The 27,531-nt window shown below is 36.9% G+C and overlaps 1 protein-coding gene across 4 annotated transcripts in view; it reads right to left on the bottom strand.

Annotated features, from left to right (window-relative positions):
* TENM3 (teneurin transmembrane protein 3) overlaps positions 1-27,531 on the bottom strand; it is a 2,290,771-nt gene that overhangs the window by 580,236 nt on the left and 1,683,004 nt on the right. The window lies entirely within an intron of this gene.

The following is a 27,531-nucleotide window of genomic DNA, read 5'->3' as shown; positions in this document are numbered from 1 at the left end:
TAACTCTGCTGATTCAGCCTATTTCACTCTTTAAAAAACTAAACATGGAATGAGTAAGATGGCCAAGTGGTAAAAAATAAATGCCACTCACAAATATCTTCCAACTAGAGAGTCCTCTCATTGCCAATCTTTCAGAAGATGATTGACTTCAGATGGGATGTTAAACCCCAAAACAAACTGTAGTGCTCTTTATTTTAATCAGAGAAGAGACCAGAACTTAACTGGTATCATTTTTATGTGGATCAGAAGTTCAAGTGTGATGCAAAGAAAAAGGGTGAATTTACAGACTAGACATTACTTTGTTACTTAATTTAAATAAATATTTCAGACATAGTGCTTCAAATCCCCCAAAACAAATCATCACATTTTGCTATTAGCAATTCTGTCATTTTGTCTATATAATCATTTATTTTGGACACAATTCCCAACATGACCTTATTTCTTTCATCTTAAATCAGATTCTCGATTCCTCTGACAGCTGCTGCCTATTTTTCATTTATTTATATTTATTATTCATTCATTCATTTATTCATTCATTCATGTTTTGGTCTCTTTGTAGGAAAACTCCTTAAAGGGCTGCCTATATTAGAGGTCTCCAAAGGTACAACTTCCATCTCCCTTAAGTGTAATCAACTCTGCCAATTCCCCAGAAACCACTTTGTCAAGATGCCCGGAGATCTCTATGTTGCTAAATCCCAAGATCAGTTCTCAGTCTTCCCTTTACCTGAATCCACCAGCAGAATTGGACACAGTTTATCACTTCCTTCTCCTTGATAGATTTTCCATCACTTTGGGATGACTTTTAAGACACCCATTCTTCCAATTTTTCTCCAATTCCACTGGCCACTCCTTCTCACACAGCTTCACTGATTCTTATTCCCAATCATTTAATTTTGGAGTGTTCCAGGGATCAGTCTTGGTACCTCTTTTGCTATCATTTCCTTGATGAGTTGTCCAGTCTCAAGACCTTAGTACCATTTATATGCTGACACCTCCCTTAATAAGATTCCAGCTCAGATCTTCCTCTCTCCTTAAATTCAGATTGATGAATGCAATTTTCTACTCTAAGCACTTCTATTTGGTTGCCTAAACAGGTAATTCCAAATTAGAATGTGGAAAATAGAACTCCTAACTCTAAAGTCTACTCTTTCTTAGTCTTTATATCTCAGTCAATGGCAGCTCCTATATTGTCAAGTTACTCTAACAACACCCTTTATGTTCATCATCAATGCCTCTTAATCTCTCAGCCCCCTCCTCTAATCAATCAGGAAATATATCCAGAATCTGATCTGTCCTCCACACCCTGCATTATTATTCTGTGCTACATCATCTTTTGCCTGTGTTACTGTAATAGCCCCTATACTTTTTGTAACTACACTTGTTACCCTTCTGTTTATGGTCAAACCAGCAGCCAGCGTGAATCTTTTAAAATTTAAGTCAGAAAATGTTATGCCTTTGCTCAAAATCACACAATGTGTCTATGTGTCACTCAGAGCAAAAGTTATATAGTTCCTATAATGATTTTGAGATCCTGTGTGAACTGAACCCATTACCTTTTGGAATTCAACTTCTAGAAACTTCCTTCTTCATCCCACATTCAGCCCCCTGATCTACTTGCTGCTCCTTAAACATAGCAGGCATACTTGGCAACAGGCACTTCACTTGCTCAAACTGACTCCCTCAGACCCTTTAATCACTTCCTTGAAGTCTTTATTCAAATTTATTTTTCTCAAGGAGGTTTCATTTGACCACCATACTTAAAAAAATGACTCTTCTCCTGACTACTGGTACATCTGATCACACTTAAACTGTTCTCTCTCTGTACATGCAGATACATGCAAACATAAATATACACATACATATAGAGACATTCTTCTCAAGCTCATAAAGAACATTCACCAATGCAGACCACATTCAAAGTCATAAAACACACGAACAAATTTAAAAGAATAGAACCATAAAATGTCTGATCTCAGTCTACAATGAAATTAAATTAGAAAAGCAACAAAAAAGATTGCTAGAAGAAAATTCCAAATACTTGGAAATTAAACAACTCAGTTCTTAATAACTCAAGAAACAGTGGATTATATAATCAGTGGAATACTATACACCTGTTAAAAAGATGGAATAGGGCCTCCCTGGTGTCGCAGTGGTTGAGCGCTGGGTTGCAAAGCTGCCCGCAGCCTCTGCAGCGCCAGTTCGATCCCCGGCCACCGGGTGAGGGTCCCACATGGCACGCAGACCTCTCCTGCCGCCCGCTGCTCCCCTCAACAGTGTACTTCGTCACTCCGCCTGTTCTGCTCCCTGCTCTGGCTCTGGTGAATTCTCTCACCCTCTCACGCTTCTGACTGTACCCAGTGCTTGTATAAATAAATAAATAAATCTTTAAAACAACAACAACAACAACAACAAAAAGATGGAATAGTGGCTTTTGGGATAAAATGGATGGATCTCAATGTAATTATGCTAAGCAAAATAAATCAGAAAGTGAAAGATAAATATTGCATTTTTCAGTCATTTGTGGAATATAAACAACCAATAAACATACAGAAGCAAAATACAGCAGGAATAAATCTTGGACGTAGTGAAATATTTAGCAGTGATAGGAGGAAACAGGAGAGGAAGGAGAGCATGGGAGTGGGAGGCAGTTGGGGTACTGGCATAGGTGTTTTGGTGGAGGGTGAGTGGAACATGTATGAAGATGAAAGTGTAACTCCCCCAAAATAATACATCAACATTTTCTCTACAAATTTTTAAAAAGAAATAAAAGGGGGCATGTCACTGCAGAGTTCATGGACATTAAAAGGACACTAAAGAAATATGCTCACAGATTTGATAACCTAGATGAAATGAGCCAATTCTATGAATTACATAATCTGTCAAAAGTTGTACAAGAGAGAAACAGACAATCTGAATAGGCCAACATCTATTAAAGAAAATAGGTTCACTGATGAATTCCATTATATAAATAATTATATATATATATCATGGCGCATATATATCTATATATATAGATAGATAGATATACACACCATATATATATACACACACACATCATTGATCCATTTCTCTATTCTTTTATCCACACTACCTCAGCAATAAAAAATTAAGCTATCAGATTAAAAAAAGTGCGCAAAAACATGGACACTTCACCAACAAAGATATACATATGGCCAAGTCACTGCATGAAACATTTTTAAGATCATTTATCATGCAGGAATTGCAAAAATAAAAAAAAATGTGATGGCACTACACACCTTTTAGAATGACCTAAATCCAGAGCACTGATAGCACCAAGTGTTGATGAGGATGTTGAGCAACAAGAACTTTCATTCATTGCTGGTGGGAAGGCAAAATGGTATGATCACTTTGGAAGACAGATTGACAGTTTCTTGCAAACTCAATCATAACTTTTCTATAAAATTGAGCAAATCATATGCCTTGATACTTATTCAAAGGTACTGAAAACTAACATAAACACAAAACTCTTCACAAGGATATTTATAGCAGCTTTGTTCATAATTGCTTGAACTTGGAAGCAACCAAAACATCCTTCATTTTTTGAATGGATAAATAAACTGTGGCACATTCAGGCAACAGAATATTATTCAGCGCTAAAAAGAAGGAGCTATCAACTCATGATAAATGTATATGATTAAGCTAAAAAGGTCAATCTGAAAAGACAACATATGCAGTATAAATCCAACTATATGAATTTCTGGAAGAGGCAAATCCATGGAGACAGTAAAAACAATTATGGTGGCCACATTTTGGGGGAAGGAAGGGATGATTAGGCAGAGCACTGTTTTTATGGTATTGATGATAATGAATACATGTCATTATAAATCTGTCAAAATTCATAAAATACCCAACACCAAGAGTGAATCCTAATGGAAACTACAGATGTTGGGTTGTAAACATGTCAAGGTAGGTTCCCTGATTGTAACAAATCTGTCCCTCTGCTGGGGGAAATAATTGGGGGGTAAAAAATATTAGGGGATTCTTTATATATTCCAGTTAGTTTTGCTGTGAACTTAAAATTGCTCTAAATTTTTTACAATTTAAAAACAACTAGGTTGTAACCTTGGGCAAAAATTTTAGTGTTTTGTGTTTCTATTCCCTTGCTGGTAAATTGAGAGTGTTGAACTATATTAATATGTTTCCATGCAAATGGTAGTATGATGCAGAGAAGTAATAGGAAGAAAAGGGTCCTAAACTCTTTGCATTGCTGGGAAGGAGTGGTGTGAGGCGAGGGGTAAGAGAAAACAAAAAGCTGCCTTGTTATTCTACAGAATGTTTACATGGAAAACACTGAATTAACTACTGAAATTCTACTGAGTTATACAGGTCTATCAAGCATGTTCTTAGCCTAGAATCTCTTCCTCATCCTCCTGCATGGTCAAAGCTTACTTCTCACCAAGTGCAAGATCAAGGCTCTCCTGTAGCACTTAGCTAATATCTTGAATATTGTCCTTGGTATAGGGAGCCTGATAGGTAAAGGTCATCCAAAGAATGATTAGTGAGTGAATGACTGTAATTATTCTATGTATTCAATTTCCCATTAGTAGTTTGTTAGGTTTTCAAGGGCAGGGTCTGATAATTTTTCTATTTTCAGCACCTAGGACAGTACTTGAAATAAACCTTCCAATGTTTTTCTTGATCAGAATATAAATATGGAGGAAACTAATAAAATTGATTGCCTTTGAACTGAGGAATTTGTAAATTTTGTTCATTTATTATCTATTTAAATGTAAAACCACATACATATACATTAAACAATTTCATTTGCATATGTAGCATATATTCAAAGTAGATATCTATTAGATATAATTTATTTGTCACAAACCTGGGTATTTTTTTTTTATAGAGGCATGTTTATTTATTTATTTGTTTGTTGTTTGTTTGTTTTGTTCATACATGCACTGGGTACAGTCAGAAGCTCGGGAGGGCAAGAGAATTCACCAGAGTCAGAACAGGGAGCAGAGCAGGCAGAAGGTCTGAAGTACACTGCTGAGGGGAGCAGCGGGCGGCAGGAGAGGTCTGCGCACCATGTGGGACCCTCCTCCGGTGGCCGGGGAGCAGCCGGGGATCGAACCGGCGTCGCAGAGGCTGCGGGCAGCTTCGCAACCCAGCGCTCAACCGCTGCGCCACCGGGGAGGCCCAAACCCGGGTATTTTTTTTTAAGCCTAGGTATTATCTGCAAATGAGGATGTAGCCCAATAAGTTCCCATCAATTAAACACATACTTATATAAATTTTACTTAATAGAAAAAACATATTAGTGTATCACTTATATATGATATATGGGTACCATGTATATACAGAAATACATATTTCTTTTTAAGGAAAACTTATTTTATAGATGCATATATTACATAAGGTGTCTATAATATCAATTCACTGGACTTTTCCCAAATCCCACCCCAAATTACATCTGCATATATGGAATTCAATAGCATGGCAATCTGGACTGTGATTAAGAAAGGAAGGAGGAAGATAAGAGGAGTTACTTTTAGAGATAGTTTTATTAGATTTATAAAAATCCTTAGGCTAAATGGTATGCATTTCATGCATAGAAACTTGCAGCACTGTTTCTCACTGCTATTAGTTTGTGTACCATTTTAACAAACATGAAATGAGTATGACTTTGAAATGTGTAGCAGCTTAGATATAGAAAGTCAGAGAATATACCTATGGGTATAGACAGGATGAATCTTGATCCCCTCCTCAAATTAAAAGTATGCAAAGGTACTCAAAATTTCTGGGATGTCTGACTTCAGTTGATACAAAAGGCAAATATCTGGACATTATTCATTATTTTCTAAGAATGTCACTGCATATAATGGCTCTGTATTATTGGGAAAAATTAAATCACACTTGAATCTCAGCATATTCTGGTTAAGAAATTTGGAAATACTTTATTAAGTTTGAGCCTTATTAATATGGTTAAAAGTAGCAAGAGTTTCCTGATCTTTCCATAGTATAACATGGTAACTTTTATCTTTTCTTCTCTATTCCTCCACCCCCACCCCACTTCATCAAGTCCCCTTTGCACACACACACACACACACACACACACCACTTTGGTGTTTTTATAATATTTTGTGTTTGACTTCTTCACGCTAACTTTACTGTATATTGAAGGGGCTTATATTTAAGAAAATACAGATAAAGTTATATTTTAGTTCCTTGAAGTAATCTAACATTTTTATTTATATATTAAAAGGTGCATTGCTCTATCTTCCTTATTCATTTAAGTGAAGTCACCTCTCAATTATCTCTAGCAATAGAGAGTAAGGACAAAATGAACAGATGAAATCTATTCCTAATCCCAAAACACAACTTTCAATCTCCTCTCTGTGCATTCTTTACAAGACAGCAGAGCTTCCCTTCCCCTTTTTGGAGAAGGGAAATTTCATTTGTGGAATTACCTTAAGAAAAACAACCTAAGAGAGAAGAAAAAGAGGGCACTAGATAATCCTAAATCCTCCCCTGAAATTAGGACAAAAAATACCTTTAATGACTTATCAAAGAAAACAAAGTGGGATGATTTTTCAAAATTTATCTCTGGAAATCTGGGTCCCTTCCAGATAAAACATTTGATTGCTCTTTATTAAATTGTGCCAACCATTCTGCAAATGATCTAATCATTTAAAAGTCAGCATCTTACAAGTATAAATATGCCTCAACCTTCATCCCAGCATCCTTAGATTTTTAAATGTGAATATCTCTGTATATCTTATAAACTACAGATGAGGACAAGTAAGATTTTATATAATAACATGAAATACAGATTAACAAAGTCTCACAAGCATGCCATCAAGACTATCAACACTAAAACGAACTTCATAGCTGTTCCTTAACTAGCAGTAATATTGAACTTTTTATTACTTGTGAAAAGCATTTATCCAATGAGGAATCAATAAGAACTGAAACTCCAAGTCTTAAAAGTAAATCCTAAAGAACATCATGCAGTGGAGATTCTGGGATAGTGATCAGCATAAATGCAAAAAATGAAAATATCATGTAATCCAACATGCCAAAATTTGTTTAGAGTTTTTTATTTGATATTTCTTGACCAATGAAGAATATGGGAACCAGAATCTGAAGATTTCCTTTCTTCCCTAGAAAAACTGCGTAAAGTCTGTACTCCTTTTAGGCACATAGGAATATACACTGTAATTTACCATCTATTGTGCTGTCAATAGCCATTGATCACTTTCCTTATGAAGATCCAATGAAGTCCTACAAAGGAGTGTTCACTATGATTCTACGAAGGTGCAGAATATTTTAAAACAATATTACTGAGGTTGCTTTTGCCAAAAATTCATCTGAAGAACCTAGTTCACATGAGTTTTATGTACAAAACTCTGTGCTCCCCATAGGAGATGAAGTCAATGAATGTGACTCTAAGAAGGTGCTCCTGAAGAGAGGGTAAGGTATAGCATTTGGTGAAGCAGTTTAATTCCTCTATGTGGCCACATCAGCAGAACATCAAATATTTGTAAGAAAGGGCAATGTTAGTAATTTTATTGGGAAAAAATAGAAAAAGAAAAGTGGCATTGTTTTCCATGGATCGAACATTTTTTTAGTTTTATACCCAGAACTTTTAGAATTGAGAAAATGTACCACCTTGATAAGGTTGCTTGTTAGAGCAAAGAAAACCTAAATCTCCTGGGCTATTCTTAGTTATGTCAAGCCATCTTTCATTGGGAACACTCCCAAACTCATCTTACCAGGCCAGCAATAGCCTGTTAGTAAAGTCAGTTAAGGATACTAAGAGAAAAGATCCTTGATGAATACAGATGCAACCATTCTCAACAAAATGCTAGCAAACCAATTTCAACATCACATTAAAAGCATTATCATGATGGTCAAGTGGGATTCATCCCTGGGATGCAAGAATGACTCAACACACGCAAATCTTGATATATGTTGATATAGCTCATCAGTAGACACATAATGAGTATAATGGAAAATTGAATATAATGAAATATTATTCAATCATAAAAAGGAAGGAAATACTGCCATTTAAAACAAATACTGTATCATCTCACTTTTATGTGGAATCTAAAAAATCAAAAACCTGAACTCATAGAGACAGAGAATAGGTAGGTGATCACAAAGAGTGGAAATTGGGGGTTGGGGGAATAGATGAGGGTGGGCAAGGATGTATGCTTCCGGTTACAAGAGGAATAAATCCTGGGAATCTTATGGTGATTACCGATAGCTAGGCTGTATCATGTAATTGAAAGTTGCTACGAGAATTGCTCCTAAAAGTTATCACCACAAACAAAATTAAAAAGATGAAAAATAACAATATGAGGTGGTAAGTGTATCAACTACCTTTATTATTGTGATACCTTCACAATATACAGGTATATCAAATCATCACACTGCACACTTTAAACTTACACAATGTTATATGCTAATTCTAGCTCCATAAAGCTGGAAACAAAACAAAATAAAAAGGATAGCTTCCATCAAAAGAAGAAAAATGAATTAATCCCTGCAGCTGCTTCCTCAAAAGAGGAAAACTAACTTTAGGGGACTGTAGCAGAATCCCAGAGGTATGCTAGCAAATGAAACACATTGGGAAAGTCTATCCGTTTACATAGAGCTATTTGGGGTCAACACACATCTCAAGTGTACATCTTTCTATTGCACATGCATCCATAAACACTTTCTCTCTGTTCTGAATGTGAACATCCCTATTCAGTTGAGTAGATGCCCTTTAAAAAGGTGTTCTGTGCTTGGCTTTCAAGGATCTGGCCATTCTAGACCTAAAGGCACCAGAGGAGTTCTTATGATTTATCATGTCTATGATCCATGAATTAAAAGGTCTTGGTGAGTGAGACCATTATGGTTTATTGCTTGTGGGAGACAAGCACTATAGAGTGTGTGAAAAGAAGTTGGCATTATTTCCTGAACAATAAAAATCCCTGAATGCTGATTTACCTGTCAGATTACATTGGCTCTGAAAGAATGCTAATTAAAAATAAAAAAAAAAACCTTGTAAATCAGGTTTAGACTTCTGTTATTCTAGAAATTTTAAAATGAATCTGTTTATTTTTCATATGAAACTATAAGGAAAACTCCAAATAACCATTTGTTTTCCACTACTGGTTGATATGTTTTTACTTTAGATGAGAAAACATTAAGGATCCCTGCAAAAAATTCCATGAAGTATTCACTATACAAACAATGGCACTTCTGCTTGTTAGTTGGTTAAAGGATGCTGAGATTGTGTGTTTTCATGAAGTTATAGTCTAAAAATGTCCAAATCGCACTAATGGTAGTATGATTTCAACAGATGGATCAACCTGATATGAAATTCTGTATCAAAATGTTGGGGTAGTCAACAAAAAAAACCACTTTATAAAAAGGAATTTTGTAGAGCTGGGATCTACTCTGTAGGCTATGTAAATTAACTTCAGATCCTAAAGCTCGTATAACCAGCATGCTAATGATCGAGAAAAGAGAATAACATGCTTTAGGTATAAGAAGCTGAGTTAAATATGTTTACTAATACCCTTTTTGATGAAATATTTTTATTTTATCATATCACTATAAAAACAAAGAGTATTCCTGAGTTAAGGAAAGTCTCTAATTTGGTCAATGAAGAGAACATAACCATGGGATCACATTTTGAATCTTGTGAGTAGTTAAAATTTCCACTCTGTGCCTTTTTGGATTTTTCTCTAAGTAGTTTTATATAACAATTTTCCAAAATATTTAGAACTATTTGCCTCTATCACCCTGTCCCCTGTAATAGCCTACACCCCATAATACCTTACAAGCTCTTGGAAAAGAAGGAACACACCTAATTCATTTTATATGCCCAGAATTCAAATATGACTAGAGTAGTGTTGATGTTTAACACATTTTTATAGAATGAGTGAATTGTATTATCTTGTGCATCAACTTGTGTGGAATAATTATAAGAAGACCATCTCTTATTTCCCTATGCTACCTTTTTTAAATATTCTGATTCAGTTACCTCGGCCTAAGAGCTTCCATGAAACAAAGGGAGACTCTATTATATCTGAAGTTCTCTTACTGGATGCTTACTACCCAAATTTTATAGTGCCTATGCTAAGTGAAATAAGTCAGAAAGTAAAAGACAATTACTGGCTGGCTTTTCTCATTTGTGGAATATAAATAACCAAAGAAAACAAATGAGCAAAACACAACAAAAAGAACTCTTAGACTCTGAAAACTACGGTGTTTACCAGAGGGGAGGGGCTGGGAAAAGGAGGAGGGGCTGGGATGATAGTGTGGGGGCACAGGAGGGAGCTCGGTGAAGGACAAGTGAAGCGTGTGCACACATCAACGTGTGAAACTGTCTTCCCAACTTATATATGTTTGTAAGCAAACAGCAAATCAATAACATTTTGGCTGGAAACACACAAAGATCTGAATGTGGATTGCCACAACCTTAGATATCTCAGCAGCAGATAACGATTTTTTTGTAACTTCCTATGAGCTTGTGATAAAAGCAAGTTGCATATGACTGAGGGCTTAGGGTGGCTGGCAGGGCTGCCAGGCAGGCTGGGCACTTGCTGATGCTGCGAGATAGGTTATAAACTGGCAGAAACAGAGATCCCAGCTCCTATAGAGGTTAACACAGGGCATAAAAGGTGATGTCACTTGCTTTCCGGGTAGTATAGATGAGGCACTTCTTGGATGTGATGAAGTACAGAAAATGTCAAAACAAATTGAGAGTGACTTGAAGAACCTTGATTTGTGCTCCTTGAAGATGCTTAGCATTTTATTGCATTGCACTTACCTATCTAAAAAATGGGTAAAGTAATGATTTGAATATTCTTAGGGTTGTGGAACTATTTGGAAGTAAGTCCTTTACTTATAGAGCGGCTGTGACTGAACCTGTCTCTTGAAGTTAAGCATCCTAAAGACTGAAAATCGAAGCCTCCTCAGTAAATCAAGAAACTTCCTATCAGACTTTCTTCAACTCACTCAGAAAATGTCATTAACAGAAAAAAAGGAAAATCTTTTGGGGCCTGTTTTTTTCTCAAAAAGGTGGTGACTTTGCTTATCTTTCACTGGAATAACAAACCACGTCACCCAAGGGGCAATGCTGCCCTTTTTAATTAAATAAGGAAATGTCCATACAGTTTTGTTTTGGCAACTCCAAATTAGACGGGGTGGGACAGATTTTGGGGAAACGAAGGAGGGAGGTCAGTTCTGTGGGTGAAAATCTCCTCTTCATCCAAGGGGCTGTGAAGTAGTGAGAGGTTCTACCTGGGCCTCTCCTTCCTGCCATGAGTTTCCATGTTGAGCTATCCTATGAGCTGGGTTCTGGTTCTGGTTTTACTTCTGCAGGTAGTAGGCTGTCCTGGCAATTTCCATAGCTACTGCTGGTATGACTCCTCCTGTGTGGTGACTGCCACTACTCACCCCCTCAACCCCTGGTGCTCCGTTACTACCATCCCTGCACCACGGCTGCTAGCAAACCTTCACATAGCACTGACAATGTGCCAAGTTTCAAGGGTGCTTAGATTTGGATCTGACAGCTGATATTTTCTGACATCCCATTTCACATCAGAATGCACTAGCTCAGGGAAGAATTCGGGTCCAAGCCCGTGGTCTTGCTGGTGTTGCTTTGGGACCTGATCGGGACCTTTTCCCAACCTCATGTTCAGTGACATTGCCTGGTGGGTTGATAGTGATCCCAGTGGGAGTATTTGCACCATAGAAATCAGCAAAGTTTTGCACATATCAGGTCCCAGCCCTAGTGGTTGTTAAATATTTACCAGCACTTTGCTGGTGCAAGCCCAGGCTGGTACCAAAGGAGGCATTGATATTTTCTCATCCTTCTACCTGCCTTGAATAAGAGCTGTGATTTACATCAAAAACCTAGATCTGACTCCAGAAGAATGCAGAGTGCAGTATCTGCAAACAAGGACACCTGATACAATCAAGATCATTTACATATCTATGTCAATCTGCAAAAGAGGGTTTTTTCCTTCATTTTATGAGAACATTATGGAAAACTTAAAAGGCCATTTGGATATCAAGTATTATTTGTCACTCGGTATTTATAAAACCATTACAATAATGATACAGCCATAATAGTTTAAGAAAAAAATCCAGCTTTGATTTCAAAAGGAAGTCATTCTGAAGTTGATTGAAGAGGAATCCTCTCTTTTGACTTTGCTCTAGGCAATAAAAGGGGACTAGTGTAGCCAGTGTGATGGGTATTGGGGGAGCTTCCCATGGCAGGGCTTTGTTTAAGTGAAGATGGCAGTTAACTCTGCATTCACTGGCCTTCCATGCCTCTTTATCTTTCATGGCAACCTAACATTTTGAATTAAGAAATTTCATTATTGGGGTAACTGACTGAATTCAAAGTTAATGTTCTCAGATAAACATAAAATTATTTTTGTTTTTTTGTACTTCATAATTAAGATCTTCTAGTGAAGTGAAAGAAAAATTGATTTCTGCCTTTATTCTTACCAGATTTTGGTATTTAAAATATTTATCCAATGCCTGGGGCAATATTAAAAGTGTATCTTAGTTGGGTTTACATTTTAATTTTCTAGAGTGAACTCATGAGGCACATTTATATGTGTCCCCTTCATATAAGCTGTACAGATTAATATATGTGTTTATAGAAATTTTGTAAGTATCACTTGAGTTAAATTCTGCTAGCCTCTTGACTCATGAAACTTTTTTTTCAAAGTGGGTCAACTTCTTCATAAAAAAGAGATTTTGAAAATGTCTTATTTGTGACTAAAGGAAGAAATATGGTCATAATTCTTCATAAAGCTAATTCACTTTAATGCTTTAAATTGCCACTCCTAATATGGTCTTCAGGTGTAAAAGATAAAGCAGTTGAGAGGCTAGGGAACATTTATTGAGCACTTACTGAGTGAGAGATACTCTCCTAAGTACTTGATATACCTTATCTCATTTAATCCTCCCACTTGCCCTAGGAGATAAGCACAATCCTGATTCTAGTTTACAGATAAGGAGACTGCACTTTAAAGATGCTAAGAAACTGGTTAAGGTCAGATTCTGAGAAGCAGTGGCAGGTCCAGCCTACAATCTGATACCCAAGGCTGTTCTCTTAACTCCCTCCTGGAGTCTCAGACTCCAGACAGAACAGAGGGAGGGAAGGTGCCTGAATCAATTCATCACAAACATGTGAGTCTGAAACAATTTTAGCATAATTTCTAGAGTTTCTAGGAAAGTACTCTTCTGTATAATTTGATTAACTGAGATTAAGTCACTAAAAAGAGCATTGCAAGTCTTGGCCATGGTGTTAGGTGGGACATTCCAAATACTAAAATATCAAGTTTTGTTCCTTAATCCTTGTTAGTCAATGATAGATGTGTGAAGCAATTGAACAAGTCTAGTAAAGTCAATAACACATCATGGAATTTCTAATCCCAAGCAGACAGATAAAAGGATAACTCCTATAAGATGGCCTGATGGCTGGTATCTCCACTGCAGGGTACCCATTGGGTCTTTTATCTTTCCAATAAACTTCTGGGGCGTCCCATGCTCTTAGTTGCTAGAAGGTCAATGTCTCCTTCAGCCCACTTCCTAGTGTTCTAAAAAGATCTCAGCTCTGTCCAACTGAGCATTTCAATCACTTAGTTCATGCTCACAGACTCATGCTTACAACTGAGTCTGTGAGCTCACATATTGGTTCCTGAGTATGTGGTGTTATACCAGAATGGCTGGACCCCAAGAGACTTTCCTCCTCAAGCCCAGTTTCTATGAGAGCTGATTCTTCACCAGGCATGCTTAGGCTACAGGGTAGATCTTTGCATACCCCCGCAGGCCACATTTCATAAGGGTAGATCTGTAAACCGAACCCCCAAGTGCTGGACTCCATCCTGACAGTCTCAGTTATTTGGATACCTGATTTCTGTAAGAAAGGTCTAGAGTCTGTGCTAAGGTCAGAGGGTGGGAGGGGAAATACCCTGGAAGAGGCTTGGGGTTTGGGTTTCATTCTATAAGCACAAGCTGTAGAATCAGAATACCGATGAAGAAATGGTATTTATATCATTTAAAATGAAGTGATAACATCTCATATCCAGGGGAAGGTTCACCTTCCATGGACATGGAAAGAACAAGGTGGCTTAAGAAATTCAAAGCCAAGTAGTATGTTCAACTTTTTCAGGTTGTGGAGAACAGAAAGGTGCTTAACCTACCTCCAGATGATTTTTTTATTACATGGAAACAAAGAAATATGGCAGGATACTGTCACCATTAGCTGATGTAGAACTACTGAAGACAGGTCTCCTGGGACAAATGTTGGAAGTGTTGCATGTCCCCCTAAAATTACCACAACACAGTTCCTCTTGCTAGCTCTTCTACTGCTCCCAAGCAACCCTGCCTCTGCTCTCCTCTCTAATTCATGGTTTCTGTCGGCTCCTGGATTCCACTGGCTGAGACCTTCTTATTACTGATTATTCTCCTTTCTCTCCTTAAGTTCATCCACCTATTTTCCAGCTCAGGAGTCACTAAACTTTTTTTCTAAAAAAGCTAGTATATATGTGAAACTTTGTAGGCCACAGACTCTGTTGCAACAACCCACCTCTTCCACTGTAGCACAAACAGAGCCATAGACAACATGAGTGCCATAGACAACCCATGAGTGCGGCCATGTTCCCATAAACCTTGCTTAGGGATACTGAAATTTAAAATTCAAGTTTAACATATCTTTTATATATTTTTTAACCATTTAAAAATATAAAACCCATTCTTAGCTCATAGGCCATTGAAGAATTGATAGTCTGGTTGGCTATGACTCAAAAGCTGTAGTTCATCCTTGGTCTAAATCCATCTTTGATTCACTTCCATATTCTCCATATCGAAGAGAGGATATCTCTAAGAGAGGGTATTTGTTGGTTTTTATCTAGTAATCATGTTTAGGGTCATGGGCTCTGAAGCTGTACTGCAAGGGTTTGAATTCCAGATTCCAGCATTTATTAACTGCATAAATTAAACCAAGTTATTAAAGTTTCTGGACTTCCTTCTTATGTAAAATGAAGATAGTGTGAATACCTAATTCCTTGGGTTGGTGACTTATTCAAAAAATACACAGTGGTGTTAAAGAACTTAACTCAGTGTTGGACACATAGTAAACACTCAACAGGTCTGAGCTGTGGCAACGGTGATGAGACAGGATCAACCGATGCAAAGTAGGTTAGGAGGAAAGAACCACAGTTTATTATGGTAATCATTATAGTGCATGGTATTAGGCATTTAATAAGTATATGCTGAATGATCCTAGATTATTAGTTCTCTCAATTGTGGGCAGGGTAGCAAAAAAAAAAACCTGCTAGATATTTTTAAGTTATTTTTCTCTGTCTGTAGTCATGACTAACATTCTAGATCATTGCATGCAATAAGGAAGGAAGAAGAAATACTTGACAGCATGGAACCCAGTGAGCTACAGAAGGAGCAGTGCTGTTGGCATTGTGATAAAGAAGTTGTTTTAGGAAGAGGAAAATTAAACCATGGGACAGAAAACTTTTCTAAGGGCTTTTCAGTTCTAAAAAATTTTTTTTTGTGAAGAAGTAAAACAGAGACTCATAGGCATGGCTCTATAAGTTATTACAAGGCGACACCACCCAGATTAAGAAATAGAAACTTGTCAGTTACCTGGAAGCCTCATCCATGAGACCTGCCCCAGTCATGGCCCCTCCCTCCTGCCATAAATATCACCCTGACACATATAGTACTCGCTTCTTTGTTTTTTATTTTTATAGCTTGAGCATATACATTCTTAAAAATTACAGCCTAGTCTTGCTCATTAAGAAATGTTGATATCTTTAAAATCTCAGTCAATCTATAGTATTTTTCTCAGCCCCCTTTCATTTTCTTACATCTTATTGAAGAACTTGGACTGTTTAACCTGTAGAGTTTGCCATCAGCATCTTGCTGATTTGATACCTTTCGTGCAGTTCAACATGTTCCTCTGGATTGTGAATTTCCTGCAAGTTGGCAGCTAAATCCAAAAGTTGGATCAGACCCAGGTTCGATTCCTTTGGCAGGATTAAAGGTGTCTTTATATACTCCAGGGTTGTTTCTGGGTTAGCCATCATTTCCATAATGGATTTTGGCAAGAGAACATGACACACACATTATCTTCTTCTCTCACCTTTTTATCATTTTAACCCATTGCTGACACTAAATGTCTATATATATACTTATTCGTGAGAACTGCAAAATAGTGATGTTCTATCATTTCTTTTCATCTATTAATTGCAATACTCATACAAAATAGACATCTCCCTTCATCTGCTCTTTGGCATCTCATTCGAATCTTTTGCTTTACTTACCAGCTTTCAAGATGATGAATTAGTTCCTTATCATGTGAAAGTGACCAATGTTTTTCTTTAAAAAACATAATTAGGAACTTATGAATTTCTAATTGTATGGTTTTAATCATTGTGATGATTACCATTATTGAGGCTCAATAATGGGCTAGTGGGGATCCCCTCAGTGACTTGTAAATCCCTCTAAATCCTTCTGCCATGACTTTGGCAGTCACCAGGACTCTCCTTGCTTTCCTATTGTGATGTTCAGTGTTCCAGGTACAGCTTGGCCCAGACCTGGAATTAACCATTTCTTCAAGAAACTGTAATTCCTTTTGGTGGAAAAGATATTAAAGGTCACAGATGGTTTACTAGGCCATACTCATTGCTACTAAGTAGATCACTATTTTTATTTCTTTTAAGGGCACATAGGTTGGAAATACATATACATACAACTAAAGGCAAAATCTTTAAATACTTCAGGGTTCTTTCTGGGTTAGCCAAATATAATTCCTACTTATATTTTAATTCAACTTTGAGATGATAGAGCTTTTACTTAACTTTTCTACATTACTCTCTTTCTTCTACCATAGCATCTATTAAAGTGTATTCCTCTCTCTAACATTGATATCTTTAATAATAATTATTGAGAACACAGGAAATGATAGAATTGTACAGTCCCATAATTACACATCTGTTTGTATTTATATCTCACATGCATGTCTCAAAATAGTAATGCAAACATCACTACCAATATGACTAGCAAGAACTTAAGGTTTTATTTAAGCTTGTTGTTTTTTTTTTCCATTCTCCTCCCACATTTTTTAAGAGTCATCTATCTACATTGTCAGAGCATAAAACCATTACATAATACATTCTCTGCCTTTTACCCTTCATTTCCTCTTACTTTTACAGGTAAATATATATTTAATGCTCACAACCAGCCCTTAAGTTAATGTCTCTCTAGGTATAAGCTTATTCTCTCTACTAGCTTCTTCAGGGAGGGCCCCTGGGAACAATATTCCTTGAGTTCCTGCATGTTGATAACAGTTTAACTGTGCCCTTTATACTTGAAAGTCAGCTTTGCTAGCTATCAAATCCTTGGCTCACACTTTCTTTCCTTGAATATTTTAAATATGTTACTCTATTTTCTGCTGGCATAAAGAATTGCTGTTGAAAAGTCTGATGCTAATCTAATTTTCTTTTCCTTAGACATCATGGTTATTTTTTTCTAAGAGAACTACATGATTTTTTTTCTTTATATTGATAGACCAATAATTTTACTAAACAATGTCTTGATGTTGCTCATTCTGGATTCTTAGGAATGCAGTGCATAATTTGAATATGCAGTTTGAAATCATGCATTCAGCGTTTTCTTCAATTAATCTATTTACTATTTATTCTGTCTTCTTTTGGTTTTCCTTCTTCAGAAAATCCTACCAACCATTGCTCTGATTCTATTCCCTTCCTTCATTGTTGATAATTTTCTCACGAACCTCTTCTATTTCTTAATTTCTTTTCAATGTTTAAAAATTCTTTTTTTTTTTTTTCATTTTTCTTGAGACATTATAAGCACTGCTGTTCCTTCTGGTGTAGTTTTTCATTTCTAAAACAATTTTCGGTTTAAACTGATCATTCTTTTCTGAAGTTTGTCATCTCATTGCTGAGATTTCTTAATTTTGATCCATCTTGGACTTTTAAGCATTGTACCATTTCTCTAATGTCTTCTAATTTGTTTTGAAATAATGGTTACAGTTATGATCATTTTTCCCCCTTTTTTTTAAACTGAGGTCACTAATAGCACATGATATCATTGTATAAGTTTCAATGTGCATCACTTAAAATATTTTCTTTTTTTTTTTTTTGAGGACTTGTCTTTCCAGGGTGTTTCCTTGTCTGTTAGGGTGTTACTCTGTTACTTGTTTACTTTCTCACAACTTTGCATGGGAGTTTACCTCCCTACTCTTCCTACTTTTCCATTGTCCACCATTTGTAGAAGCTTAGGGAAGCTAAAGGCAAGGTTGTGTGGGAAATGTGGAATGTTTCTCAGCATCATTGAGCATAGAAGCTTCTGCAAATGGTACCATAGCCTGCTATCTGGACAAGCCACCTCTATCTACCTCAGAGGTTTCAGGAGTTTGTGTGCAGGGCTCCACATTCAGCTCTCAGTTTGTGGAACTCCCACATCTCTTCTTTAGTTGCCCCACTAGGGTTACAAGATGCTACCTGCTCTTACTGTTACCCAGGCAACCTCAGTCCTAAGGGTTGTAGTTGTTTCTAGCAATGACCTCAGCATCCTCTTATTTGGTCTTTCACCCTACAACTACTTCTTGGTATGAATTTTCTTCAGCTGTAAATGCTACAGGTATTGTTTTTCTTCCTTTATTTGAACGTGTTTTGCCAGTGATATTGTTCTTCTCAAGTTGGGCCATCATACTTTCCAGGGAATCTGAGCTGGGACGTTGACCATGGGGCTTGTGCCTTGCCTAATGATGGAAATTATGCTTTTCACTTTTCCACATTCTGAAATCTGGTCAGCAGATCGGTGCTTAAAGAGAGCTTTTAAGTACATATATCTGAATGCTAATTTTTCTATTACAAAGTGAATCAATGGTTTTATAACTCAATTTTGTTAAAGCATCTAATATACTCAAGCCATCTTGTCAAGAAAATCAGGTATAGGATAACAAAGCTATTTTAGAAGTAGGACAGAGGGATTAGGAGATTAAAAACCTAAGAGGAAAGATTAAATAAATGGTAATTATTTCTTAACAAACACAGAAATGATGTTTAATACTAGAATTAGGAATGATTTTATGGAAGATAATATTTTACTTATCCATCTTGGCACATAACTGCATTTGTGCCACTGAGTATGGAATGGAAGATGGAAAACAATCGATTTCTCATCGTGAAAAGTGTTAGGAAAATGAGGTAATAAGAAACTATGGGAACCTCATTTTTTCCACACACACACACTAAATACATACACATACCTACAAATCCACACACATTTGTGTATATACGCCGTATCTGCCTGGGATGAGTTACTGGATCCTATCAAGGGAATGGCAGTACCTTCTAACCTCTGTATGGCATTCTCAGGTTTTAGACTGTCCTCTGAAGAATTTATGATCCCCTTAGCTTTATTCACTCCTAATTCTTGTTCTCTTGGTGAAAAACATCACCAGGGATCTTTATTCAGTTGGAGGGGCTGCTAATTGATTTTTAAAAAATGTATTTTGTTCCTGGCCACTAATTGACTGATGGAACAGCTGTTGGTCTGACAAAAACCAGGCTGGAAAGCAGTTCCCACTATGGGGTGGTCTGTTGCTAAATATTATTGCTTTTAAGAAAAAGCTTCTGCTCTTGTCCATTGCAAAACCTCACTTTCACATAGTCCCAGATTGGGGTAGTGTTTTCTTTAAAATTATTTTCCACTGTCTTTAGAGTAATGTCACCTTGAGCAAGTACTAGGTGAAGGTGACCTTAACATATTGTATAAGACATTTTAAGTTTGTTGTCATTGAACAGTCTAAGAGTTTAAAAGCATAAGTCTGATCATCAAATAAATAATTCTTCAGATATGAAAAATCCTACAGTCTAATGAGATTTCAACTGGTGAAATGGAAATATTTTTTTTTTGTTGTAGGCCAGAATCAGAGGGACTGAGTCAATATTGCCTTTATGTATATAACAGAGCATTAAAATGACTAAATTTTACTATGAAGTAATAAACTGTATCTTTTCCTCAAATATACTTATAGATAATATTGTGTGGTATTGATTTATATTGGTAATATTAGCTAATAATCCTTGATAATCAGAGTGACTCTAGGTAAGTAGAAAAATGCAATACAGTTTTATGAAAAACTCTCATGTAAAAATAATATCAAATTTAAGTGTACAATTGTAAATTAAGCAAATGTTATATTATTTTGGAATCATGAAATGAACTAAAACCAGGATTTAGCATCCTGATATAGTTGAGTGGCTTATGTCTACATTTCAGCAGTCCTAGTGGTAAGAAACAGAAAAAATTTCCCTTCTGCAGTATGAAAGAGACTCTGAGATTTTTTAAGAAGTCAATAAAGCCTCAATAGGCATCAGTCTCTCGCAGATTCCAGTGACTAGCAAGGAACATGGGTCACTGTCAGTGTCTTAGCTGATTGTTGCTTGATTTCCGGCTCTTTTTCATGTTCTGGTGCTTGTAGATATAGAAATTCATGTTGAGCTAAGTCAGACTAATCTACAAGAGTCTATTTTTCTCCTAGGATTTTCTTTTTTTAAGATTTATTTATTTATGCATACAAGAGCTGGGTACAGAACAGAGATGCGGGGGGTGAGAGGATCCACCAGAGACAGAGTAGGGAACAGAACAGGCAGACTGACGGAAATACACTGCTGAGGGGAGCAGCAGGCGAGACAGGAGAGGTCCGCTGCACCATGTGGGTTTCTCTCTGGCCAGCCGGGGATTGAACTCATGCTGCAGAGGCTGCGGATTGCTTCATAGTGCGGTACTTAACCCCTTGTGCCACCAGGGAGGCCCCCTAGGATTTTCTGTTGCCTAGTAAGCTGTGTGGACCCTGAGTTAGGAGAGCTGATTCCAGTTCATGCATAGCCGTGTGTGATATAACTTTGGCAGAGGTGTCTAAAGTCTCTGTGTCTAAGCGTACCTGTTGGTAAAAGGACTTTCTCTTTGTTTTTGTTTTTTAAATATTAAAGTGTGGTGGTTTTCATAATTTTTAAATTTTTGAATATGATCATTCAAATGCATCCTTACAAAGAAACTCAGTATATTCCATATCAAACACATTGGAGTGGATTTTCTCTGTTGAAGGTATGGGGAGACACTGAGTGACCTACGTAGTGCCCCCCATCTCTTTATCTGCCTTTCTGTCTTGTGGTGGCTCTTGGGGGTACCTGAAGAACTCCTGGGTAACAAGAGATATCCTTTGAAGACCATCAGTTCAGATGGTCTCTATCTCCTTTCCAACTCTAAGATATGCTTTTAATGTAAATTTCTTCTATGATCTTGAAAACCTTAGTTATTTTCATACTCACAACAAAAGTTATCTGTAAATATAAAGTTTAAACTATTCAATTACTCCCATTATAGAAAAAGCCACTACATGTTTCATCTAGATTTAAGCGTGTAAAATTATTTTTATAAAATTATTTTTAGGTGTATCTACGCATAAATCTTGAGGTTTGGGTCTATAACTGCAGGGGCTGGGGAGGTGATAATAAGGCCATTTGGCACAGCTAAGCATCTGACAATGCTGTTCTGTTCGGTTGCATTCATCAAGCATTTATGGAGTACCTACTGTGTGAAATCACCGTGCAAAACTGTACAGAAGCCTCCGCAGGGTTACAAAGATGAATGGCAGAGTCCGTCCTCAACTTAATTTTGAGAGGTTCTCTGTCAGAAATTTTACTTTTTAAAGATATTTTAAGTATTAGAAGTGCAAGGCACCTGGGGAAAAATTGGCTTCAAGCACATAATCAATACATCGATAAATGAATGCCACTGAATAGGTTAAACATCTTGTGGCCGTAGATGGGCAATGTGTACCAGGGGTCAAGTAAATCTGTCCCTGAATGGAGAGTGAATCTGTCCTTCTTGTTTATTAATGTCGATCCATCTATACTAATGGATTTAGCATGAAAGGAAGTGAGGTGGGGGTCGGGAAGCGAGTCACTAAATCTCAGACTTCATCCTTCATTAATATTAATGCTGTCTTCAACCGATACATGTTGGCACAACATAGTCTAAAAGCTTAATACAAGAAAAATAGTTCTGATGCTTCCTTATCACATATTCATTGGCATCAAGCACCAAATGGTCTCAAAGTACATCATGGATTTTCATCTTTATCCAATGAAGAGGAATTTCCCTTCATTGGAGTTGGTCCCAGCTGTGATTTTATTGCCCCCCCGTTGTATTATTTTAATTGGTAAATAATTTCCCCATCTATTGGCCTACAATAATCCCAAATGAAAAAGACTTAGTTTCTAGGAATCAACTTATTTTGTAAATGAGCATAAAATAAGCATTCCTTTTCATTAGAAAACTGTCTTTGAATTCAGCAAATGGAGCCAAAATCCTGGCGCTCATGTACACCTATCAACCCACAGACACAAGGAGATTCAGAATGTGTCTGTGTGATCAGCTGATTATATTGATGATGGGTTATCAATTTTGTTCAGACTTTCTTTGTGAAACACAGGTTAAAGGGGAAAAAAAATGTGTTATATGTCTTTCTTGGGCCAAAAACACTTTGGCAGGATTTCACAATCTTAGAACAACCTTAGAAATAAAAGCTCAAGGTCCACAGAGGTTAAATGACTTGTTCAAAAGTACTCCGTGAGTAATTGGCAAAGTTGTTGCCTTCCAAGGCCCTCTGCTTCTCAGTGTGGTATTCTTTATATTCAGATGTTTTGTAAATTCCCCAGAGCCATCATCTATGATTTAGAGACCTGTTTTATCTCCGAGAGTGCCCCAACCAAAAAGCAAACAAAAGAGTAGGAAGGTTTTGCAACTATAACCTAATTCTGCAGTAGCTGACTGTTGCATCTTACATACAATCTAACGCTTAATCTTCCTTACTGAAAAGCAGACTCCAACATAGAGATGCCAGAAATAAAGAAAAAACTAAGAGGAAATGCTTTCCAATAAAAAGACCATAAAATGAATTGAAAGAACACTAATGAATGTATTTCAGATTCTGCTCTACTTCTCTTTCTCAGTCACTGCTGGCTTTTCTGTGTTCTCATGCAATATTAAAAGGCCCGTCCATGACAGCAGGTAAACAAATGCATCAAGAGGAAGAGGCATGGAAGGCAGCACGGTTATCTTTCTTGTTTCAGTTCTACAAAATTTTTAGAATTTGCAGGTGCTAACCCTTGGTGATGGGGAGCTGCTTCCTTCGGGGTCAGGGGTGTGAAGGTGATCTGGGAGGTGCTTGGCTTGCGTGTCAGTCTGGGAGACCTGAGCCTGGGTCAGGGTAGCTGGGGGGTAAGGGACATTATATCTGGTTAGAACTTCTTGCTCTCAGTTCCATTTTAATAGTCTGAACATTTACATCTAAATACTTCCCCCCAATAAGCAGAGCCCCAGCCCACCCCCCTAACCTTGACCGCCAACCAGCTTCAAAGGAAGGGTTACTATTTACATTCTACACATGCTGTTCAAATTTACAAGCTATTATTTAGATCACACATTGCAACTTAGAGTAATTCCTCAAAGTTTAAAGGAAAAGTTTGCTAAATATGACAGAAGTTAAAAAGGGTTGGTAGATGATTTTCAAGATTCATATTTCTTTTTACTTTTAGGGGCTAAAAGCAAGCAAAGCATAAAAAGAGAAATGGTTTTTAATACTAAGTAGAAAAATGCAATATATGTGCACAAAATAGATGCTTCCTTTGAATTAGTATTTACATGTTTTGTAAGCTCAAATAATATATGTTTTTCATTATTTTAGTAAAATTAAAGAATGGGCATTCAGCTATCTTTAAATTTTCATATTGCTCACGCTAGTTTAGGCGTGCCAGATCGTTTTGGTATAATAAATTCCTACAAGGGTATTGCACGGATACTAAAAGACATCGTAATATTTTTCCTTAAATGTGAATTGGAGAAAAAATATTAATAGATCATTACATGTTTATGTTAGCCATTATTAGAATTTACTAATGAGAAACCTGACATGCTATTTCCTATGGCTTTAATATGTTTTATATTATAAAATGTTTTTCTATGTTATAGGCATTAATTGCATAAAGTGAAAAAAATTCTTTGCTACTTCTTGTGATTTATGGGCCTGTCTTTGGTGACTAGGTGTGGGAGAACTTTGGCTTTTGTGGCTTTGTGGGGGAAAAGGATGTGTGAAAAGTTGAGGAAGCCCAATTAGAAAAAGGCACTGAGAAAAATTTTAAAAAATCTACCCTGCTGAGAGGCAGGCATTTTTTCTGGATGACAAATGTCTGGAGTTCTCAGTTTTACAAAAAAAGAGGGTTCACCCCGGCCTCTTCTTCTTTTGTCATGTAGGTAACCTAAGCTGTGGAAAAGGACACCATCTGGAAAGAACGCTGTGGTTTCACAGAGCCAACATTATTCCCTGCCTCCTCTTCCTCTTTATGGACCACAGCGTTCACACGCCAGATTTTGGAAAATGGTGTGAGGAGACAGATCCTGAGGCAGCTCCTGATAGGTTGGCTGGTTCTGTGCTTTTTGCCACAAGGTGAAGGAGACTCCTAGGGTTTGGGAATGGCTGAGCTTCAAGGAAACTCTTCCCTTCTACTTAGTCTTAAGTGAGGAATTTATGGGATTGTGCCATCATTGGAGGTAAGTCAGACATAAATGCCTTGTGATTCACATGGGAACGATTTTTTGTTGCGTATTGACATATTGACATATCTGTGGCTCAGATATCTTGGGCAACTGGCAAATTCTCCCTCAGTTTTTCTTGTAAGTGAGAAATTAAGTGCATTCTTCCCATTATTCATGATGCATTCTACTTACTCTTTGTCACCATATCACTTCACTGGAGTTACTGCCTGAAATGGCATCCTTTCTAATTGTTTCAGGTGAAAGGATAAGGTTTATTAAGGAGAAATACAAAAATTGTGCCGCTGATGCTCATCTAAAAGAGGTATGCTATTTTAATCAGTTAATAGGCGTGGAAAACCATCTTGAGAAATAAAAATATGAGGGAGTCCTACTGATTTTAAAAGGCATCTTCTTGACAAGAACCCAATGAAGGCTATTTCTAAAAATCTAATCTGAAGGCAAAACAGATTTGTTAGTGTGATTATTAAAACAATTGCCACCTTCTGGTGTAAAGTGTTGTCAACAGTGAACAATCAAGACGTGCCCTTTGCTTTGGTACAGTCAAGCCCTCAAAGCTACCGTGAAATAGGATTGGACGGACCTTTCATTTCCTATGAGAATTAATTCTCTAAATGCAGTGGAGAGAAGGCAGCTTATTTCCCCCCCAAGCAAGCAGCTAGAAACCAGTCTGCGGGAGGCCATATTTTTTCTTATTCATGTCTTAGTGTGTGCATGCATACGTTACCAAGTATCGTGGCGATTAATTTATTCCTTACACATAGTTTCCTCAGAAAAAAAAAAAAAAGGCAGAATTTCCCAAAGGTTTTAGGACTTAAAAAAAAAAAAAATTCCAGTTCTACATCTAAATTGTTTTTGAAGGATTGAATTAAAAGTCAGATTTCTTCAACAGCACGCAAGCTTCCCAGCTGCTTGGACTTTCTCCTTTGGGGAGCGTGGCTGTATCCTAGGGAGGTTGTGAGCACCCCTGGAAAGAACCATGCACATGTAATTTGTGGCAAACCTCCATTATGAAGACTTTATACTCTTCTTAACCAAGTTTGGTAGCCAGAAGGAAAGAAATGCCACATCTATTCAATTACCACATACCCTGCACTGTGAATTAAGAGGACTTTGAAAGTAACAATTCTATAGTGCAGGGCCTTGCATTGAAAAATTTAATGACCTTACAGGAATTCAAAGTAAAGAAACCAATATTAATTATGTCATTTTTACATGTAAGTTTCTGTCCTTTTCCAACACATAATTATCCTTTGTGTAAAATATGTAAACAATGCCTTTACTTTTAAAAATTGTGTACGTTTACCACTCCTTAGCTTCTACAGTTGATAAAGCAAATACAAGACTTAAAAAAAAAAATCAAAGATTAGGTGATCAATAACACATTTCTTCCCCATCAGATTATTTTTTCCATGTACAAAATTCCTGTTTGATTTTTCAATTATTCAAAATGTCAGAATGATAGATATAAGGGAGTAACCAACTAACTAGGGAAATCTCTGTCTAATAATATTCAATATAAAGATTCAGAATGATGCTTCCTGATGGATTAAACTTTCCCCTGTTCTGCCTCATTAGGGGTCTCCCAATTTGACCCAATCCAAACCTATTACTTAATATACATCTAACAGTAAAATTGCATAAATGTTCACTGGTACAATAGAAGCTAAATGAGAAGTTTCAGATAATTTAATTAAGTTGTAAGTCTTCTAATATAATTCCATAAGTATGTGAACTTTTAACTTGTGTTAACTCAATTTCCTTATGCTTTCATTTACCATTTGTTGGGGACATTACAGTGATTAGCCAAAGTCCTTCCAGCTCCTAATGTTCTCCATAAATTTTGATTTAAATTGACTGTCACTTTCTCACTATAATAAAGTAGATATTTGACATCTCAAAAAAGAGACCTGATATAGTATATTACATTGTCAAGGAGTGAAGCTTTCTCTATTGCATAAATCTACAAAAAAAAAATTACACTTTAATAAAGGGCATTAAGATCAGTCCAAAATCAAGCGGATAGAATAACACATATTCACAGACATGTTTATATTTTGGGATTTCTTTAACAAAACTGGTTCTTCAACAACCTTGATGTTGAAAACACACATGATATCATGTTCCCATCTAATTGTGTATTTGGTGGCTGGCAGTGTTTGGTTGTGGGGTCTGTCAACATTCACAAACCTGCTGTATTAATATAGAAAAGTAGCTGCTGTGATACACAGTCAAAGTGAAACAGAATTGGCCAAAAGGGCCAGATTCAGATGCCTCTTTATACTTTTTCAGTTCCGATAACTAAAGGAGTAAATTGTACCATAGTGCTTTAAAACTTGTCATTGACTATTATTTATTTTTGAACAATGCCCCCCAAAAGGTGAAGTTATGTTCCCACAAAGATATATTTATCTTAGTCCCAACGAAATGACTCAGTCAGGCTGGCGCTCTTGCCAATGGCCATCCTTGAAATTATCTGGACAATCCCAAACTAGAAGCCACGGTTCGGTCTCTGAATCCACACATTCCTGAACCCCAAACTTTCAGGCATGGTGACAGGTACATTTTCCAAGTTCAGTGCTGGAATTTCTGCACTGAATGAACCCACAGGCTGTCAGCCCTCCTTAAAAGTATCAGGGAAGCTAGGAGGTAATTGTGTGCCCCAGGGACAGGGAAGGTCAGTCTCTTGGCTAAAGCATTGCCTTGATGGTTTCCCATAATCCACCACCTTTATGACTGGTTAGGCATGGGTCTCCACTAGAGACAGCCTTCTTTAAAGCACTTTTTGTCCACACAATGTAGCACTTCACTGTGGAAATTCCCTGGCACCTACTCAAGATGATATTACTTTAAGTAATTGTAAGTTTAACCAATGTTTATTGGGAG

This window comes from Talpa occidentalis, unplaced genomic scaffold (assembly GCF_014898055.3).
Source record: "Talpa occidentalis isolate TD23 unplaced genomic scaffold, MPIMG_talOcc4v2.1 talOcc4.4, whole genome shotgun sequence".
NCBI classification, from domain to species: domain Eukaryota; kingdom Metazoa; phylum Chordata; class Mammalia; order Eulipotyphla; family Talpidae; genus Talpa; species Talpa occidentalis.
The sequence above is the reverse complement of the archived record's forward strand: the minus strand, read 5'-3'. Positions and strand labels throughout refer to the sequence as shown.